Here is a 4963-nt window from a genome sequence, read left to right as displayed (position 1 = left end):
TACAAATCTCACATCGTTAAACACTTAGGCTTCATTTGGACAATTTTTTTGTTACATCTTAAAATAATTTTTTAATTAAAAATTTTATGCTAAAAAGTTTATCTAAGAATCAACAAGAAAGTCATCAACACGCGAAACATCACAACCATAAAAGTTGCTGTACCTTATTTAATGCAAAACACATGTCTTTGAGTTAGTGCTTAAGTATGAACAAAGTGTGGGGGCATTGCTTGGTGGGGGTGGGTCCACTGGTACAGTTTTGTTTCTAGTAGCTCCTGCAGGCTCACATTAACTTAGAATCAAAGTTTATATAGAGAGTGAGCCAAACATATTTGAACTCAGATTTGCTAATGAGCTCTTGAGTTGAAGTTGTTGAGCCATGAGTTTGAGTTCAAGCTTAAATTCAAGCTCATGTATTATATAAAGCTTAAGCTCGAGCTTGGCCCGATCAACTCGCCAGCTTGTTGAACTTGCTCAATTCTACATATTTTAGTATATTCTTAGGAACACCATTTTTATCGAAGATAGTGATTCCAATGTCATCATAATAACACTCACTTCATTCACTTATCATTGCGTCACCTAAGCTTGATTTGAGTTTTCTGCTACTCTCAAATCTTATTAAGCTTCAAGATCTTAACTGAAACTAATCTGTTAATCTCTAGTTTGGCCTCATCATTGAGATTGCCCTTCACTTAAAGTAAAGCCATCAACTCCATGAAATTTCAATCAATTTATATCATTGTCCCTTCACTTCCCATGATTTATAATTTGCTATATGATAGAAAATATTCAAAGTGAACTTCTTTGACTGAAATTGAATTTCAACAAACCCCAAATAGTAAAAAGAGACAAAATTTTGATAGAAACACAAAAAAAAAGACATGTTTTAATTGATGGTAGGAAGAAGAAAACAAGCAAGATACAATGGATATTTGATTTGAGAGAAAGATCCGGCTCTCCCAAACCCTAGCAGCCCACTAGAGTCCCTCTTTCTCCTTAGGAAAATAAAACTCAGAAAAACATTCAATAATCCAAACCCAAGAAAATAATTCCCCTAAAAGCATACAATAATTCCCCCTAGTTCCAAAACAGCCTCTCCTTTTAAAATTTCCTTCCTATACCCTTGTTAATATGGTTAATGGAACCCACCCCCAAACGGGTCTGCATTGGCTGGGGCGAAACATCTGTTCCGACTCTGGTAAAATAAGGTCGATCCAGGATGGATCGGCTAGACCAGTTCAAGGACCGGTCTAACACTATATTAGCATTTACTATGTTATTCCAAATGCTCCTAAGGAACGCAACCTAGAAGAAGAAAGAAGAAGAGATGAATTAGAAGAAGTCATTAATCTTGGTGGTGCAGAGCACTCACACCAAATTCTACTGTAATCACTGCATCAAAATCTTTGTTAATCTCTGCATTCTCAAGAACTGGACCATCACCAAATGGATCAAGCCGTTCAACAACTGAGAGAAGAATAACATACAAAGTTTCAAAGCATGCATGAGTTTAAAATATATAGACATTAATATATTGGCAAATTGTTTAAAGGATGAGATGGCATATAAAGGGCTGAACAATTTAAACATCTCCTGTGTACTTATCTGTCAGATTATCTTTGCATTACTTACTGCTTATGCTTCCTCTTAACTTAATGGTACACTCAAATACATGCTTTATTAATTTCAAACTCTAGCATATTATAAGTTCTACAATAAAAAAATAGCCAATTTACAAATATTCAGATGCCATCAAAATAGAACTTGAACATAATTTATGAAATTAATATTCAAAGTTGTCACTAAACAGATAGGCTAATAAGCAAAGCAAAATAAAAACATTAAAAATAAATTTATTGAAGATATTCAACAGTTCCAAATCCAAGATAACATATACCCTTCTTTTTTCTTGACACATAGATGCAATCTAACCATTGCTGCAAGCAACCAAAATGACACTTGTATACATTATCTAATTCTCTTAACAGTTTAAATCATATAAGCGTAAGAGAACTCAACTGCCTTTACATTTTTACCTGACCTTCAACTAACTATGGAGAACAAATGGCCTAATGGTTGCTGTGATTTGGAACTACTGGTGGTGGAGTCATCCGGAAAACATGCTTTCTGCAGCGCTCAAAAATGCTATCATACAAAAGATCAAACTGAACTCCTGCTCTCTCCCGATTTATAATAAAAAATATGTGATCAGCTTCGATAACTTTGTAATACCTGCAAAAATAAGTTCACATATCATTTAAGCTTAATAAGGATGGACACAAACGACTTTCATTAATGTTTGAGTGACTGTTGAAAAGGACTGATATTACAGTCATTGAAATAATATGGAAGCCATAATTTCGTATTTTGTTTTCATTGCAAATTTGGATTTCTATCCATGAAATTCTAACCCACCGATGATGATTTCAAAGAACACTGACAAAAGATGACAAATAATGTAATAGATGCGAAGCCAAAGCGGTCACATTCCTCCAGTTCAGATGAAAGCATTTTGAACTGGCTCCCCAATTTGGTTGCTTGGAGTTAGAAAACAAACTCTAAGGCAATATGAAATCTGTTAGATCCATTTTTTTAGTTGGATATGCTTTGAAATCTACCTTAAGCTTCAAAAACCTTCTCAGAATCACCACAAATAAAAATAATTTCACTATCACACAAAAAAGAGTGAAAATAAATCATCATTTCCTTCCACACATTAGATGTAACAGCATAAAAAAGGAAGCACTTGACAATTTCTTACAATGGAAAACACATTTAGATTCATGAGAAGAAGGAAAATCAATGTAGATGCTCATAGAAATCCAATAAGTACATTATACTAGAAGGTGGACGAAAAGGCAAGGAGACATATAGCAAGAACTGCAACAAGAATTTTTTAGCTGAGAGCAACTAACTATAAATTTTCAAGCTAAAGTGCATCAAGTCATGATCATTATAATGATGGATAATGGCAGTAGAGGAAGTGCGCCACACTCAACCCCATCAATCCCGGGCGCGAAGGATTGACAGCTTTTTAATCATGACAAGTTACAACATTGGCTAAGGTTTCGACTGGTAAATGCGAGGATGGGTCATTGAGTAGAGTGTTGAGTGCCTCCATCATTACTTCTCCAGTCCCTCATCTCTGAGTTCCAATTTCCATATGAAATAGATTAACCCAGATAGTAAGCTAAAATAAGAAATTTCATCACATAAAATATTTGCCATGCTAAAAAGTTTGGTCTTTAATCTTCAATAAATTCATCCACCTGTACACATTTGATTAGGGCGGTGGTGCAGTCTTTAGGATGACGCCATTGGCACATCTGCAAGGATCTACAGAGAGAGAGCCATTGACGGTAGATTCAAAACAAACTTGAGGGCACAGTTATTCCCATAATCGTTCCTTGTTCTCCTCGTCGCATAGCTGGAAAGTGTACAGATATTTTTGGAAAAAGTTTTGCAACTTCGCATAATTTGAAATCATTTTTGCTCCCTGTAATAGTAGGATGTGCAGGCATGAATCCAATTCTCCTGAAGCAGATGGCCCACGCCAATTTCCCTACAATAGTAGATCAATGAGGCCGAATATAAACCGGTCTTTACTTCCATGCCAATTTCCGAGAGTGATTCAACCAAGGTTTAATAGTTCTTAAGCGAATAGTATGTCAACTCAATCATATAATAGTGACGTTCGCCAATCTCAATACTGAAGAGAGAGATTGTCTTGCATTGACCCTCCATCTTTCTGGGCCTGATAAATATTCAAGCATTTCTAAATTAAATTTGGTAAAAGATCAGAGTTTGAACAATTATAGAACGAGGCAACTTTAACTCACCGCGATCATTCCCTCATCAAAATATGTTCTGGTGGTTCCATTAAGGGCTCCAGAATCAAGGCAGTAAGACTTGTTAGCGACTGGCCATCCTCAGAAAGTGTTCCCATACGCCCTTCAAATGCCTCAAATAAATTATATAAAAATTAATCATTCAGATTTGATTAGATCACTTTTTGTTAACTGTTAGGTATAAAATAGCTTTTTAATCTCCATTACCTATCAGCTAGCATTTGTCTGCAAAACCCTAACAACCTGAGCTCGCAGCAGAAATGGCCTACCAAAAATGGACTGATTGCACTGCTGCAATCCCATGAGGATAATTTCTCTGCTCCAACCAACCAGAACATGCAATCGATCACAAATTTACAATCACGTCAGATGAAGGCTCTAATAAGCCACAAAAATAACATAAAATGAAAATAAATGAGGTTCCCACCGTCAAAAGAAATATCCAATGTCATACAAGAAATTAAAAAACAAAAGAAATATAATACATTTGTGCAGTCACTTGTTCATAGTTCCCTTCCCAAATCGAGAATGCCCATAAATCCTGCTATGCCTCTCCATATCCACCCCGCACCTCAAGTAGTAAAAACAACTCGCGTGCCGTAACACCATTAACATCCCAAAAAACATTTTTTCATCTCGGATACAAATTCAATGATCTACGAAGAAGCAATTCGAGTTTTCGTATCCTAACACAACCTGTCATGAATGCTAGTCAAAGATCCCAAATCGGTGAGAGACCAGAACCCGGTCATACTTTCTCCTCCGCACCGGCGAAAATGGAGACGACCGCCGAGCCTCTGCAACGCAAACATCAGGAAAGATATAACTTGACCATCATATCAAAACCTTGAAGTTAGATTCAAATGTTCTCAATAATTAATCACCGCCTTTCCCAAATCCCAAAATCCGTGAAACCAGAACAATCGGCGGCGAGGCGGCGGCGGAGGAGAAGAAACGTCCATAGACGCCATCTCCCCCTTCAAATACTCCGCTTTCACCACCACATTTCGGATGAGAAACGGACGGAATCCAGCACCAGAGAAACTTCTGATAGGTGGGGGAGGCCCCACACCGCCGTGCTGAAGACTAAAATCCGAAGAGAAGATGACTAA

General features: G+C 36.9%; 1 long non-coding RNA gene across 1 annotated transcript; it reads right to left on the bottom strand.

The window, feature by feature from the left end:
• Positions 1-857: 857 nt before the first annotated feature.
• On the bottom strand, positions 858-2929 carry LOC114579807. The gene is made up of 2 exons (XR_003700990.1): positions 2040-2929; positions 858-1308 (listed from the first exon to the last, which is right to left on the bottom strand). It is a non-coding gene; the product is annotated as an uncharacterized LOC114579807 (long non-coding RNA).
• Positions 2930-4963: the final 2034 nt, after the last annotated feature.

This window comes from Dendrobium catenatum, unplaced genomic scaffold, assembly GCF_001605985.2.
Source record: "Dendrobium catenatum unplaced genomic scaffold, ASM160598v2 fragScaff_scaffold_638, whole genome shotgun sequence".
Classification (NCBI taxonomy): Eukaryota; Viridiplantae; Streptophyta; class Magnoliopsida; order Asparagales; family Orchidaceae; genus Dendrobium; species Dendrobium catenatum.
Note: the sequence above shows the minus strand (reverse complement) of the source record. Positions and strands in the feature narration are given on the sequence as shown.